This window comes from Elephantulus edwardii, unplaced genomic scaffold (assembly GCF_000299155.1).
Source record: "Elephantulus edwardii isolate Elephantulus edwardi_28Jun2011 unplaced genomic scaffold, EleEdw1.0 scaffold00001, whole genome shotgun sequence".
In the NCBI taxonomy this organism is placed as follows: domain Eukaryota; kingdom Metazoa; phylum Chordata; class Mammalia; order Macroscelidea; family Macroscelididae; genus Elephantulus; species Elephantulus edwardii.
The window spans coordinates 32,506,740-32,523,977 of NW_006399751.1; the positions used below are offsets into that span (position 1 = coordinate 32,506,740).

The window sequence follows — 17,238 nt, forward strand, 5'->3', positions numbered from 1 at the left end:
CAACAATGAATGAATGGAATCCCAAAATCTCTGTAGATGTTCATTGAAATGAAAAAATAAACAACCTAAATTTTAAAAAAAAAGTTAAAATAAAAAAGAAAATAATGGTAATACAATGATAACTTTACTCTAACCTTACTCTATTTTCCTGTGTAGTTCCAGTTATTCAATGGGATGATTTCTTCTTTTTATTCAAGCAAAATTTAGAGTTTTTAAAACTGAAAGACTACATTTTTGTTCTGTTCCTATCTTTCTGTACTTGAACTAATTTATAGTCATCAGTACTTCTAATTGAACCTGATTGCACACAATAAAGAAAATTTATTTTTGTAATCCAAAAGAAATAAGGTGATAGCAATATTCAAGAAACAAGATAAAATTGAAGAAGTAGAAATAATCTTCTGACTTTTCCGTAAATGAATTGTACAATGCATTGCATTTTATTTTTTACTTATTGAATAATCTATAGCTGATATTGTTGTTGTTGTTATGTGCCATCATAGCGACCCTATGTACAACAGCCCTAAACCCTGCTCTGTCCTGTGACAATCTCACTGCCTCTGACACACCTACCCCCATTACTTAGTCATTGAATGAATCAACTTCACAGAAAACTATCTTGTAAGTATACTAATGAAAATAATAATTCTAAAGTGTGTGTGTGTGTGTGTGTATAAAGGAAGAAAGGAAAGGAAGGAAGGGAGGGAGGGAGGGAGGGAGGGAGGGAGGGAGGAAGGAAGGAAGGAAGGAAAGCAGAAAGCAATAAAGTCAAAACTCAAAACACTACTGTTGAGTCAGTTCTAACTCAATGAATCTATAAACCAGAATAGAACTACCCCTGGGGTTTTTAAGGCCGTAAATCTTACAACCTGTGGAGCAGCCTGTCCCATCTTTCTCCTGTGGAGTGGCTGATGGGAAAGCCGATCAGGCATGTTCACCACTGCTACCAGGGCTCCTTTTACAAAGTATGTGCTGTATTCAATTTGCCTGTTAAATCAGGTAAAATTTAAATCTTTGAAGTACAGAATGTAACCTAACATGATTTTGGAGGGTTTTTTAGAAATTCCAATATCACATTTTTTAAAAGAAACAATTTGTTGTAAATGATTTCTTGAGTAAAAAGACACCACTAAAATTTAATTGACAGTTCCCCTACTTCTTGATTCTCAAAATCTTGGTCAAGAGTGGCAAAGTTTATGAGTTTAAAGTTTAAAGAGTGGATAAGTTTATGACATTGGTTTAAGTACACATTTTTGGGTTTTATTCTGACTCTTTATGGGCATTAATATTTATTTACTAAGGAATCATTTATATGTTACTGGGATTACAGATACAAATAAGGAACACTTCAAGACTTGGATAAAGATGGCTTGTAAACAAATAAAGAGTGAGGTAAGTGTGAAACAGGCTTTTTGATATGCTAGAGTTTAAGGAGGCATATTCTCTTAGCTACTTCCTATTGAAAAGGGATGCTGTAGGTTTCAGGATGAAGATCTTCTCTCACTTCTCTAAAGAGCCCCTTTGGCAATAGGAAACACGTAGACTATTGTGGAGTTTGATTTTAGAATTTAGATGCACTGTTATCAATTATGCTTAGCCATATATGTTTATATCCTCGAAGATGCATTATGGAACTGTTGTAGTCTAGAAGACACAAATTTAACTAACGAGTTAAAAGTACACGAGTCAGAAATTAGTAAAAGCTTTTTCCATGTGAAATGTATACCTGCACCAGGAGGCTGTTGTGTGAACAAAGCAGAGAAACACTGCATGGTTTAAAAGTAAGAAAGGAGTGTGTGTGTTTGTGTAGACTGAGAAATATGGGATAAATTATGTATACTGCAATGAAAGATGAGAAAGAGAACTGTTTAAAAGATATATACGGGGGGGGGGTTTGTGCAGGGAGAAGGGTGCAACAGTGAGTGAATGGAATTCCAAAATCTCTGTAGATGTTCATTGAAATGAAAAATAAACAACCTAAATAAAAAAAAGAAGAATGTAAAAAAAAAGATATTTATGATTAGGTATTACTATCCTGACATGAGTCCAGAATGAAGGCTGCATAGTGGAGTGGCCTTGGAGGATGGGATTGTTTAACAATCAGATAATTTTTCTTTTGCTTTTCAAAGAGAAGAACGAATTGGAGGGGAAGGGTGGGCAGGGAGAAAAGTGCAACAATGAATTAATGGAAATCCAAAATCTCTGTAAATTTTAATTAAGATTAATAAGAAGAAGAAGAAAAAGAAAAAAGTGGAAACAAAAGAAGGGTGTGCGTCAGGGTTGTATTCTCTCTCCATTCAATCTGTATGCTGAGAAATTATGAAGACACAACATTGCTTGTTGAAAGTGAAGAGGATTTGAAGCACTTGTTGCAGAAGATCAAGGAGTGCGGATTTCAATATGGATTGCATCTCAATGTCAAGAAAACAAAGATACCGACCACTGGACAGATAAGCATCATCATGATATTAGTAATTTCAATCACTAAATATTTGCTAAGCCTTGAATTTTTATGAGATATGATAAATGGCATCCCTTCATTTACTGCTGTATGAAATGGAGAATATTTTTCAGTAGAAACTTGGAATTTTGAGGAAGAAAGACATGCAATAGTGGCTATTTCTAAGTATTTCTATGGGTTTATTTTTGTAAATTAAAATTCTTTTAAATGTAAATTTAATGAAAATTTATAAGACCAATTGTTTTCTTATGCAGCCACTTTTCAAGAGTACTTTTGTGTGTGAAGGAATAAAAAGGTGGTAGTTGTTATTAAGTGCTGTCGAGTCAGAGATGACTCATAGCGACCCTATAAATGAGAGACCTGAATTTCTCCAAGTTCATAGAGTTTCCAGAGGCAAGCTATTTTGAGAGTGGATGCCACTCCTGCTTCCAAGCTTGTTTTAATTGGGGAGCTCCACCAAACACTGTCCACCATGGGTAACCATTATCACATTTGACACAACAGTCTCACAGTGCTTAGCATCACAGCAACCTCGAGTTACCTCTGTAGAGCAAATGGATAGATCAGTGCTATACTACTTAGAAGAATGCTTGACCAAAAACAAACCAGGACTGAGGGCCACAGATTAAAATCGCCCACCTTTGACTTGGTAACATCACTTTCTATCCACTAGGCCAATAGAGCTCTCTCTATGTTGTTAAGTGCTGTCGAGCTGTAGATGACTCATAGCGACCCTATGAACAAAAGACCTGAACACTTGTATAACTTTCATCGTTTCTCCAGGTTCATAGGGTTTCCAGAGGCAAGCTGTATTAGAAGTGGATGCCTCTCCTGCTTCCAAGCTTATTTTAATCGGGAGCCCCACAAAACACCGTCTACCATGGGGTTAGGAGGGATATTTATAAGGAGCGTATTTGGTAGAATTCTTTACTGAATGCTGATAGTTGTTGTTATGTGCCATCAAGTCTGAACCTACTCATTACTTACCGTCCAGCTGATTTTCAGAGGCTGTAAAATCACATGGGAGGAAATTGCCCATTTTTCTCCTGTGGAACAGTTGGTGGATTTGAACTGCATGACATTGGGTTAAAGGCTCCTTAATAGTAGGTTGCCAGAGCTCCCTTTAATGCTGGTAAGAGTTAGAATTGTACCAGTCATTATGGAAACCTTTATCCCTTTTTGACTTCTAAGGTTCATTTAGGTGTGTAGGCCCAGTCAACTGGGTGCTTTGTATTAGACTCTAAATTTGGAATTGTTGATAGGATGGTCATAGACGTAGAACTCAGTGGGAGGGTAAGAGGCCAGTCACCTAGTAATCTTCCAGTAAATGTCTTCTCTGGATAACTTTGATTCAACAATTGCAGCTACATGTGTAAATAAATGCATATAAAACAGATCACAAAATGTCCTTTTGTAGAATAGGAAAGGGGAAAGGCTTTAAAGCTGAGCTTTAGTATTGAAGGAAAACTTCATGGTCTACTTTCTTTACAGCATGCATTGGATCATAATGGGAAGTATAAAATTTCTTCCTCTAGATCTTTGAGCTCTTCTCATAGTCTATTAGGCATTTAGTATTTTTTAAATAAGGACTTCTATTATAATGTGAGCTCAAAGGTAATGCAGCTCTGGGGCTTAAGTCTACTTGTTGCTTTTTGGGAGAAAGATAAATAATTTCTTGCTGTTAGGATTTAAAGCTTTGGACACACAATTGAGTGTCCCCATGAGTTGGAACTGACTTAGTGGTGGTTAGTTTGAGTTTTAACCTTTAGCACTGATGCATCAAACTTGCAATAGCTGTATATTGGCAACTCAAATAAAAACCTCTACAAATGTGTTAATGTTAATTCATTAGCTGTCTCAAAAACAAACTAAAATAAAACTCATTGCCATTGAGTCAGAATTGACTCCAAGCTGACTCTCCAGCAGAAACCGAGGAGGACCTGAAACATCTGCTGCAGAAAGTCAAGGACTGCGGTCTTAAATACGTACTGAAGTACAACCTCAAGAATACAAAGATTTCACCACTGGGCCAATTGGCAGTACCATGATGGAGAAGAGATTGAGATTGTTAACAATTTCAGCCTGCTTGGGTCTACAATTAATTCTTTTGGAACCAGCAGCCAGGAAATTAAAAGACAAATTTGATTGGGAAAAATCTGCTATCAGGCATCACTTCTGAGTGCTGAAGTCCAAAGATGTCAGTCTAGAGACTAAGGTGCACTTGATCCAGGCCGTGGCCTTTGCAATTACTAGCCATGCCTTAGATAGTTCAACAGTAAATAAGAATGACAGAAGAAGAATTGCTGCCTTTGAGTTGTGGTTCTGAAGAAGAATGGAATATATCATAGACTGCCAAGAGAATGAACAAGTGTGCTCTGGAAAGAGTGAAACCAACTTGCTCTCTGGAAACAAGGATTTTTAAATGCCATCTCACATATTTGGGGCATGTTGCTAGGGAGAACCAGTCCTTGGAAAAGGACATCATGCTTGGAATGGTGGAGGGAAAACACAGGAATGGAAGCCTCTGGATAAGATGAATTGACTAGGGTAATAACAGCAGATGTGTGGGAGACAGTGAGATTGGCTCAGGATAGGACAGAGTTCAGAGCTATTATGCGTAGGGTCACTACGAATTACAGGCAACTTAATGGCGCATAACAACAACAAGAACAACAACAAAATTGCCTGACAGGAGATTGCCCATCTTTTTCTCATGATACTGCTAGTGGATTAGAACCTCCAAAGAGGCACCACTTTTGGGTTTGCAATGCAGCTCTTTAGGGATTATGTAACCAGAACTTCCTAATTTACCAGCAAGTATGTAGTTGTTGCTATTGTTGCTTCCTGTTGAGTATGATTCATAATGATCCTATGAACAATAGATTTGAATTATGTCCTATCTTGTGCCATCCTCATCATCTCCAATGAACTTGATCGAGCCCATTGCTACAGCCAGCCACTGTGTCAATCTTTTTTGTTGGAGGTCTTATTCTCTTTCGTTGACCCTCTACCTTGCCAAGCGTGTGTTGCTTTCCAAGGAATAGCCTTTTCTAGCAATATCCTCAAAGTATAAGATATGAAACTTCATCATCTTTGCCTCCAAGAAAAAAATATGTCTGCACTCTCTATAAGATATATCTATGCGTTATTCCATGAGATATTTAGTGCTCTTCTCCAATGCTACAACTCAAAAGCATAAATCCTTCTGTAATTTTATTAATTGCTCAGCTCTCAGATGCATAGCCAGTGATTGAAAAGACCAAGACTTGAATCAGGAGCAACTTAGTCTTCAAACTGACATCATTGTTCCTTGGTATTTTGAGGAGGTCTTTGACAGATTTGATCCTGATTTTTGACTGCTGATAAGTAAGTCTTTTGATCTGACTGGTGGTACCAAGGGTATTGATTGTTGATCCAAGCAAGATTAAATCATTGACAATTTCAATTTTTCCTAGTTTATCATGATGTTACCTATTGGCCCAGTGGTGAGGACCTTTGTTTCCTTGAGTTTGAGATGTAATCCATATTAAAAGTGATAATTCTTGATTTTCTGCATAAAGCACTTTAAATATTCCTCACTTCAGCAAGCAAAGTTGTGTCATCTACAAAATACAAATTGTTGATCAGTCTTCCTTTGAACCTGATGGCACATTCCTCTTTGTAGAGTCCAGGTTCATGAATTATTTTCTCACCATTGAATTAGTATAGAGAAAGGATACATCCCTGATGCACACCCTTCCTAATTTCAAGCCACGCAGGATTCCCTTGCTCTATTTGGATAACAGTTTCTTGGCCTAGGTATAGATTTCACATGAGCACAGTTAAGTGTGCTGGATGTTGTCTTAGTGTAATTATGGATGAAAAGGAGATTGAAACTGTCAACAGCTTCATCTTACTTGGATCCACAATTAACATCCTTGGCATCAGTAGTCAGGAAATAAGGAGGCACATTGCACTGGGAAAATCTGCAGTTAGAGACCTCCTCAGATTATTGAAGAGTTAAGATGTCAGTTTGAGTATTGAGTATTGAGTATTAAGGTGCATTGGATTCAGGCCATGGTCTTTCCAATTACTTGCTATGCATCTGAGAGCTGGACAATGAATAAGGATGACAAGAAAAGAATTGATGCCTTTGAGCTGTGGTTTTAGCGAAGAGAAATGAAGATCCCATGGACAGCCAAGAGAATGAACAGATATGTGTTGGAGAAAGTACAGCTGGCATACTCTTTGGAGGCAAGAATGAAGAGGCTTTGCCTCACATATTTTGGACAGGTTGCTAGGAGGTGCTATTCCTTGGAGAAGGACATGATGCTGGGAAGGGTGGAGGATTGGTGAAGGAGAGGAAGACCTTCAGTAGGGTTGATTGACGTGGTGACCACTACTGCAATGAGTTTCTGTGTGTCAGGATGTATGAGAGTGGCACAGGATGGAACAGGGTTTAGATTTTTTTGTTCACAGGGTCACTAAGAGCTATACTCAATCTGACGGCATCTAACAACATAGACACACATATTGTTTACTCCAAGGATGAAAGAAAACTGTGAAACAAAATGTACTAAAATAATAAAATATTGCATGAATCCAAGGGATAGATTGCAAAAATGTTTATTAGTATATTTTCATTCTATTATATTAAAAATAAAAATGAAGGGATTTTTAAAAAAGAGTTATCATTAGAATATGATAGATGACAAGTTGAATAACTAATAAATGGAAGAGTGTATTGACACAGTTATCTCTGCAATTACTTAGCGTCATTTCAATTAGCAAGGATTTATGATAGATTGTTTGCTTTTGCTGTCTAGTGTTCTAAAAACTGTTTGCTTTCACAGAAGAGTTGAATTATTCCACATTTTGCTTTGTTAAGTAAAGCTTTTTAGATGAACACAATTCCTTCCTTTTGATCAGAGGCCAGGTCATATAATAAAATGATTAAAAGACTGAGTTGATAATTCTGAGAGTTAGTCCGAGCAGTGCAACTTTCAGTTATTTCTTTGAGCCTTGATTTTTTTCATCTTTAAGATTAGACATGAGGAAATCTTTTAATTTGCTTCAAAGAATTATTTCAAAGACCAAACTAATACCAGATATAAAATACCACCTCACCACTCTTTAACTCTTGTTCACTGCTTTATTTATAGTTCTTAATACCAACTGGAATATTTTTTATTTGACTTCTGTCTGCACTGCAATGGAAGTTCCATTAATATAGGGACTTTATATGGTTTATTATCTGATTTGGTTTTGTTTCCTTTCTTTTTCTTCTAACCCCATTTAGCAATTTCAGACAATCAGTAGGCTTGGAATACAATTTATTGATTAAGTAAAGTAATGAAAATATTGCCATTTTTACTTGTGAAACTCTTTCTTATTAGACTTTTTTCTGTTTGAGGACGAAGTGCCATGTATTGAATCCAAAGGAGTTTTTCACATTAGTTGGGTAGCTAAGAATTATGCCTATTTCCCATTTTTCAACTATTATTGTCATATTCTGTTGAGTAAACTGTGACTCATAGTGACCCCATGCACAATAGCTCTGAACCCTGCCCTATCTTGAGCCAGTTTTACTGTCTCGGGCACACCTGTACCCATTGCCATAGTCACTGTGTCAATCCATTCTTTCAGTGTCTTCTTGTTTTGCATTTACCGTCCATCCTTCCAAGAAACACACTATTTCAAGGCATGAATAATTGCGTCTTCATGAAATTTCCATGCAGGCATTTAATATTGTTCTGCTTTTTAGTATTTAAATATAATTATTTCTGAGATGTATAATTTACTGAATTTGTTGCCTTATAGATGAGTATTTGCATTTTCAACAAAAAACATGTAAGAATGTTGGCTTAAATCTAAAAGAGTCTAAATTTTACTTTTCATGACATAAGTCTTAAAAAAAGCAATTTGTGAAAGTCAAGTGATCGGATTTATTTTATTTTCGGTGTTTCTCACCTTTAAACCCTAACCTATTTCCTCATTGTAACCATATGAAATTCTTCCTTGCTCCTGTTTATTAATTTAGGTATCATGTGAAGCGGTACTTCTCATATAAATTAAAAAAACACTATTTTCAGCCAAAGCATTCTTTGTTACTGCTCTTATGTGCCCTCTATAACTAGAAATAAACAGAAAAAATATGCTGGTGTACTTCTTGGACCCAGAAAAATATCAGATGCATAAACAGAACATCTCTAAAGATTCGTGACTATTTTAATACTTATCTCAGTTTTATGAAGGATAAATAATATAGCATAAAATGGAAAATAGGTGCTGAAATGAAGGATTTTGCCATCACCAAGCTCTGTTGATGGGCATAGTGAATGAAGACGGGCGTAGTGAAATGACATTTTCTCCTTTGAATGCAAAACATTGGGCTCTTGTGAGTAATGTATAAAACTTTACTTGAATTATAGCTTTTATGAGGTGCTATTTATCTAATCCTATCTATTTATTTACCTTTTGCTCATTTCTATTAATGTTGGGGTCAATTTATGGAACTCTACAGTATTTCAAGTTAAAAACAAAAATCAGATGAAAGCAGAAGCAAGTGGTGGGTAGGGATAGGAAAAAAGAAAATGAAGCCTGGGGAGGGATTAATAATAAAAATGTACAGTGTAATGTGATGTGCAGTGTGACTCTGTACTAAAAGATTAGCTCTGAAGTTGTGGTGTTATGAGAAAACTGTACTTACAAAGCAGAGTATGGTTTTCTATTGAAGAATTTTAAATTTTAAAGACTACGGATTGGGTGGGAGAAATAGCAAATAAGCTGTTCAAGATTAGGAGAGACTTGGAATCACCTCCACTGTCTATTTAAATGAGGGAGGATTGTTCAACTTATCAGTCCAAATAACTGAAAGCTTATAGTTACAAGGAAAAATATTGCCATTGTAATAGTTAAGATGGTGTGTGTGTGTGTGTGTGTGTGTGTGTGTGTGTGTGTGTGTGATGTCATGAAGATTGTTATTTTTATTCTAAGCCTTTTAGGAAACTTGCCAGCTTCCAAACCCAGAGCTGCTTACAATACACAAGGGCACATGCAGAAGCAACATCTCACCAGTTGTTTATAAAACAATGCTTATCTTGAAACTTTCTTCAATGCTGACTCTATGTGCATGTCTCTAAAATGTGATTTTCTTTCATTCAGCCACAGATTCTACCTTACGGGACCAAAGTCTGGATCTGGGACAATTATAAGAAATGACTCTGCTGGGCTAGTGGATGGCAGCTGTGCTGCTGAGCAAAAAGAATGGTTCAAATCCACAATCCACTCTGCAGGAGGAAGACGAGCAGTCTCCTCCCATGTGGTTTATAGACCCTGACAAAGTGCGGAGGGCCAGCTCTGAGTTACTGGCAATGACTCAATGGCAATAGGCGAGTGTGAGTGAATGGATGCTACAAGGAACATTTTGAGTAGCATTTTGGCTTCTATGTATAGATTATGCTTCCACCATTTTATTTTTAGCATTTTATTTTCTTAAATCCAAGACAAACTCAAAGCAGTCCACTTTTTCACCCTATGGGAAAGGAATCTTCATTAATATTACTCACCTCAACAATCTACCCAATTCAGCAACCTCTCTTTGCAAAGCATCTCTTTGAATTTTAGATTTCTCGAGGATGGGAGTGGGGAGGATTGTCATAACGCAGGCTATGGTGTCCCTTAGCCCTTAAAATGACACACATCAGTTCTTCCAGGTAAACATGCTGAAGTACCTTTTCTTTGATTAGAAGAAGAGAAAAATACTTCTGTAGTGTTCCATGGGGAGGGAGGGAGGCAGGCAGGTCCAGAGCTCACCTAAGGTTCTGCTCTCCTTATCCAGGTTCCCTCTGACCTCTTAGTGTCTGTTATGTGGAAGGGAGCACTGGACTGTGGCATCATAAACTGGCCCTTAAGCTCCTTTGCTAGTCCTGTATCTCATTTTGAAAGCACTGGACATGTTGCCACCATTTTACCTGGGGCCTAATAGAAGGTGAAGATGGGAAATACTCGATTTAAAATTCTGTTCCAAAGAAAAAATTCTGTTCCAGTAAACAATAATAGCTTGCTTCATCCAGGAGAAAAGAAATTCAATTGTTTATCGGTGGTGAGCAAAAAATGTTCTTAAAAGACTGAATTGAAGGGAGCTCTGGTGGCCTAGTGGGAAGAATTTAAAAAATCAAAACCATGCAAAAGAGGCAGAATTTTAACCTGCCTTCTTTACTACCATGCAACCAGGGTGAGGCAGAAGTGCTAGCTCTCAGCTGGTGCTGTTGAAGAAGGGCAACAAAGGGGACACAGGAGGAGACAGGAGAGGCAAGATGATGAAGGGAGCCAAGGCAGCAGTGAATGAAGGAAACAAAGCAGGCAGCAAGGCAGCTCTGACAAGGAAGCAGCTAACACCTGAGCATCTTCTAATTAGCCTCAATCGCCTGGGTATTCTTTGTGCCATCATGCAGTTAAGCAGCCAGAAGATTTGTTGTGAATTGCAGGGCTCACATTGCCATGCTATGTAACTTCACATTAGTGATTGCAGCTTGGAAGAGTCACTGTCCCTTGATTACTCATGCAAAGCCTGCAGTAATAATACATTTCAGAAACACTTTTCTAAATTTTTAGAAACATTTTAAAGCTTAAAGTGCCAGGTAATAGCACATGGGGAGCACATATTTTTGTCTTTCCACATTTTTGTATAAATGCCAGTACATTAGATTCATGTATTTGTTATTTTTTTTAAAGAAAAAGAATATGTTGTAAGTACATATTTCTCTAGTGTTGACTGTTGGTTGCTTATATGTTGTTTGGAACTCAGCTTTCATTAATTTCAGTGAGAATTACAGAAGGCAGGCGTAAATTTTTGTAAATTAAATTTGTCTGGGGAAAATTACTTGCATATGGTGATTAATGTACTTTTGAGATTCTCTGTTGTTTTCAGATCTGGCACATCAAATAGTGTCAGCTGTAGATGGCATTTCCCTTCCCCCACCTCTTTTGTTGTCAAAATGCATAGTTTTTTGAAAGTGTGATTCTTATTTTTTTGTGTTTTGCATCTTTTTTTTATACTTGCTGGGAAATAGTTCTCACACTACTGGTATAATACCTCCCTGATAAAGAAATTTTAATTTTCATAGCATAGCTCCTTAGTAATGTTATTTTATTTTTAAAAATATTTTTGAGTGCTAGGTTAATTGGTATTTTAAGCCAATAAAGTTTCAGAGGTAAATACCAGACCTAGGAGGTCTGGAAACCCCTGGATAAGGAGCTGCACTGTTAAAGACAAGCTTGAGTCCACAAGATTCTCTGTGGAAGAAAGATGGCAATCTTCTTCCTTTTGATTTATAGCCTCTGCAAACCTGCAGAAGAGTCAGCTGAGTTGGTTCAGACTCATGGCATATAACAGCAACAAGAAGAAGCTATTATGTTGTCAACTCTAAGAGGTTGAACTGTTAACCTAAAGCCTGTCTCTGGCAGTTCAAACTCACCAGTGGTTCCTCAGAGAAAAGATAGACAATCTTCTGGTGATTTATAGCCTCAGTGGAGGCTATAAACACAGTGGAGGGAATGATATAAATTGAGTTGATTCTAACTCTATGACAGAGACTTTTCTGGGGCTTTTCTCCCCCCCCCCCGCCCCATCCCAGTTCATTCTTTAGTTAATACATTTCTGTAGATGCCACAATCTTTCTTTTCTTTTCATTTTACAACAGATAGTCACTTTATTAAAATGGTTGATTTAGACATGTGCATTGAGCCTCTACACCAGGCTCAGTGCTGATGGAGGTGGGTGATCTGCTTGACAATCTCAGAAGGGCTGTGCAAGTCAATGAGTCACTTGTGGATCCTCATCTGGAAATGATTCCAGGTCTTAGAACCTTCCCCACAAGGAGTCTTCCTTGTAGTCATTCTCAGAGTCTTGATAGGCATCCTAACTGGTCCCTTCACCTTCAGGTTCTTCTCCTTTGTGCCTCTAATCAAGTCAGCACATACTACAAGAATATCACATTAGTGAATGCTGCACAATTAATGAAGGATTTAAAACGTCAACTAATGATGCACAACCTTTTGAAGACAGGAAATATACTTAAGTGTGCCATGTTTTTCCTTGATGAAGAAGAGTAAAGAATGGTGTTGAGAATAAGTAATATATTCAGTCACGTATTGCCATCAATGAGTTAACTTTCAGCAGGTTTTTGGAGGCTGCAAATCACAGTAGAGAAGACTGCCTATCTTTCTACAGTGAAATGTCTTGTTGAGTCAAACCAATGGCAAACCACTGCCTTAGTGCTAGCAGCTCAGCTCTCCGTGGACTATGCCACCAGGGCTCCCCTGGAGTAATAAAGGGAATTGTAATAATATTAATGATTAAAGAGTCAATATTCAAAAGCCCTTACTAATTATCAGAGACCCTGGTAGAGGAGTGCATTACACGTTGAAAAACTGACCTTTTGAATCCATCTTCCCACATGAAATTAAAAGATGAGCAGATTCTTCATGCAAAGATTATTCTCAGAAACTAATGGAGGGTTGTTGTACATTGAAATCCATTTGATGGTAGTGTGTTTTCTTTCATTCTTTCATTCACAGACTCGTTACAAGGACTATGGATATCTAGAAGAATTTCCTGGGCTGTATGTGCATGTGTATGGTGTGTACAAACACAGAGCAATCTTTTTTACCTCCTCTATTTGCGGAAGGATGGACAATCTCCTCCCATGTGATTTAACTGCTTCTGAAAACCCACCAGAGGGTCAGCTATGAGTTAGTCCCAACTCACTCGATGGTACACAACCAAAAAACAGTAACAACAACAATAGTTATTTATTTTACATATAAATTTATATTTGCAAACAGGAAACAAACTCCAAATTTCTGGATCAAAGAGAAGAATACATATCTTAGAGGTCTCAGTTTCCTCAGTGGAAAATAAGACACTTGAACAAGATGATCTCTCCATCATCAACACCATAATTTGTTCTTGCCTGCCATAAAGCAGAAGGTGTAGACTATGACACCTATATGGTACACTTTAAATAAAAAGATATCAGTTTTTACAGTAGATATTAATCCATGCTGAATTTAAAAGCAATTTAGGACTATGCTGAAAGGAGCTATAAATGAATCCACTTGTTCATAGTGAAAATTGTGTGGCACACAGAGTCACTAGACATGGTTGACAGTTCTTTTGTTTGTTTGTTTAGTATGATACAGAAGAAACAGACACCTTTTTGTTTGAGTGTCTTTACACTACTTTCCCCCCTTTCCTTTTTAAATATCTAAACTTTTTATTGGCGTGTACAACATAACTGTAAATTGTGTATTTTTGTTGCTGTGTATAGCATAACTCTACATTTTCTACTTGGTCCTAGAAAAGTCATATAGGTTGTACAATTACAAAAATTGATGGTACCCAAAAGTCAGATTTCAACAAGGACTGCTCTAAATTGAAGATAATAACTTGAAGACAACTTTCTAAATTGTCTGTGCTTATCCTGCTTTTAATATATGGAGCAAAGCCAGTCAAAATGATCTTGTTATGGTTGTGTGCCATTGAGCTGGAACTGACCCAGAGCTGAGCCTCTAGTGGGTTTTCAGAGGTGGTTTGAAGATATTGAGATTGTTAAATATTTTCGTTTGCTTGGCTCCACAATCAACCCTCTTGGCACCGCAGCCAGGAAATTAAAAGATGTATTGAATTGGGAAAGTCTGCTGTTAGAGACCTCCCCAAAATACAGAAGATAAATGGTGTCAGGCTGGAGTCTAATGTGTACCTGATACAGGCCATGGTCTTTGTGATCATTTGCTATGCATCAGAGAGCTGGACAATGACTAGGGATGATATAAGGAGAGTTGATGCCTTTGAGCTGTGGAAAAGAGTATATCATGGTCTGCTAAGAGAACAAACAAGTTCATCCTGGAGAGGGTAAAGCCAGGCTGCTTTTTGGAGGCAAGGATTCTGAAGCTTCATCTCACATACTTTGGACATGTTGTAAGGAGGGACCAGTCCTTGGAGAGGGATGTCATGCTTGGGAGGGTGGAGGGACAGCGCAGGAGGGGAAGACGCTTGATGAGATGGATTGATTGATTCAGTGACTGGGGTAACAGGGATAGGTGTGTCAGAGACAGTGAGATTGCACAGGATAGAGGAGGGTGTAGGGCTGTTGTACAAAAGGGCACTATGAGTTACAGGCGACTCAATGGCACATAACAACAATAACAGCAAATAGCACAGGAGGAGATTGCCCATTTTCCCCCTATGGAGCAGCAGGGTAATTCAAACCATGTGCCTTTGGTTTGGCAGCATAACTCCATACTCACCAGGCCTCCAAATCAAGAAGTTTTCTGTTTGTTAATTTTGAAACACATACCCTGACTTGATTGAAAAACAGACTGTGTTCACTGATTTGAAGACTTAATTAGTTCAGATTTCAATATTCTAAAAGCAATCTATAGATTGAATGCAATCCCTATCAAGAGTCCATTGTCTTTTTTTGGCATAAATTAGAATAAGAGGACCTTCATAGTCAAAACAATATTGAAGAAACAATAACCTAAACCATAAGATTAATCCAAAAATGGCGAGAATAGTACAGTGACAAAGAACTGACAGAAGTTCAAGCTTTGCTTAGAAGAGACCAGGGCAGCAGAGATATCATGGCTGATGTCAAATGGATTCTGGATGAAAACAGAGAATACAAGAAAAATGTCTACTTATGTTTTATGGAGTATGGAAAGGCATTTGACTATGTGAATCATAACAAATTGTAGCTAAGATTGAGAAGAATGAGAATCCCAGAACACTTAATTCAGCCATTTTTGGGTGATAGTCAACAATAGTTGGCTTTTAGGTGATAATAACGATGTTTTTGAGAATTTCAACATTCTGTTGGATCATCTTTCTTGGATAAGAAAGCAAATATGAATCTTTTCTAGTCAATTGGCCAAGCAGCTGTCCTCCAAATTTCCTGATATAGTCTAGTGAGTACATCCAGGGCTGCATGTTAGTTGAAACTTGTCCCGTTTTTCCTGGAGCCTTATTTTTTTGCCAATGCCTCCAGTGCATCTTGAACTTTTTCTTGAACTTTTTCTTCATTACCATTTGCTCTTGTTCCTGAGATACTTATTGAATCATTTCAGTGTCAATCAATTATTTTTTGTTACAGTGACTCTGTATATTCCTTCCACTTTTCCCCTGATAATTCCTGGATCGTTCAAAATTTTGCCTAAAGCATCTCTCAGTATTGTAACTTGGGGCTTGAATTTGTTTTTAAGTTCTTTCAACTTTAGAAATGCAGAGCAAGTGCTTTCCTTTTTCTTTTCCAATTCCTGCTCTTTGTACTTTCTGTTTAATATTTTGCTTTGTCTCTCAAAGCTGTCTGAGCTCCTTTTTTGAAATCTTCAGCTTTTTTATTTCAGCATTTCTTCCTTTTGTTTTGGCTTCTTGATCCTCTAGTACAACTTTCCATCTCCTTTGACATGGATTTTGGTATTCTTATGTCTTTGTAATGACCTTTTGTTCTTTTAATGTATGATATCTTAGATGTTGTCCCATAACTCATCTTGTCTTCAGCCATTCAAACTTATTCTGGTGTTGGTTTTTAAATTTCAGTGATTATAAAGTGACTACATGCAGATGACATAACCCTGCTTGCTGAAACTTAGGAGGACCTGAAGCGCTTGTTGTAGAAGATCAAGGACTGCAGCCTCCAATATGCATTGAGGCTCAATGTCAAGAAGACAAAGATTCTCACCACTGGACCGATGGATAGCATGGTGAAGAGACTGAGACTATTTACAGCTTTAGTTTGCTTGGCTTCACAGTCCACACTGTTGGCACCAGTAGCCAGGAAATTAAAAGGCGTATTGCCATGGGAAAGTCTGCTGTTAGGGACCTCTCCAAAGTACAGAAGAGCAATGGTGTTTCTCTGGAGACTAAGGTGCCTCTGATAAAGGTCATGGTCTTTGCAATCACTTGTTATGCATCAGAGAGTTGGACAATGACTAAGGAGGATAGAAGGAGAATTGATGCCTTTGAGCTGTGGTGCTGGAGAAGAGTATTGAGGGTACAATGGACTGCAAGGAAAACAAACAGATTCATCCTGGAGAGGGTTAAATCAGGCGGCTCATTGGAGGCAAGGATTCTGAGGCTCCGTCTATCATACTTTGGACATGTTGTAAGGAGAGACAGGTCCTTGGAGAGGGACATCATGCTTGGTAGGGTGGAGGGACAATGCAGGAGGGAAAGACCCTCTACGAGGTGGATTGATTCAGTGACTGGGATAATTGGGATGGGAGTGTCAGAGACAGTGAGATTGGCACAGGACAGAGCAGAGTTTAGGGCTGTTGTACATAGGGTTGCTATGAGTTGCAAGCGACTCGACAGCACATAACAACAACAACAACAACAACAAAGTGACTACAAAGCTATAACCATTTTAAAGCAATGTAGTTTTGGTATAAAAATAAGCATAATGAACAAAGCAATAGAATCAAGAAATAAGCTCCATCCTTCCAGTCAAACAACAAATTTACCAAAATAGGGGAAAGAATTTTCTAAAGAAACAGTATAGGTAGAATCAGGTCTCTTCATGAAAAAGAACAAAGTTGTACACTTCTCACCATTTTAAAAAATAACTAAAAAGGGATCATCTACTCATGTATAAGGTAAACTATAAAGTTCTTAGAAGCAAACATGACTGAATTCTTAAGGTTTTATAACTAGAAATGAATTCCTATAGGTGATACCAAAAACATGACAAAAAAAATTTAGGTAAATTTGGCTTCATTACAATGGGAAAATGTTG

At 37.6% G+C, this 17,238-nt stretch overlaps 1 protein-coding gene across 1 annotated transcript in view; it reads left to right on the forward strand.

Annotated features, from left to right (window-relative positions):
- The window catches only part of PDE1A (phosphodiesterase 1A, calmodulin-dependent), a 479,366-nt gene that overhangs the window by 71,942 nt on the left and 390,186 nt on the right, over positions 1-17,238 (forward strand). The window lies entirely within an intron of this gene.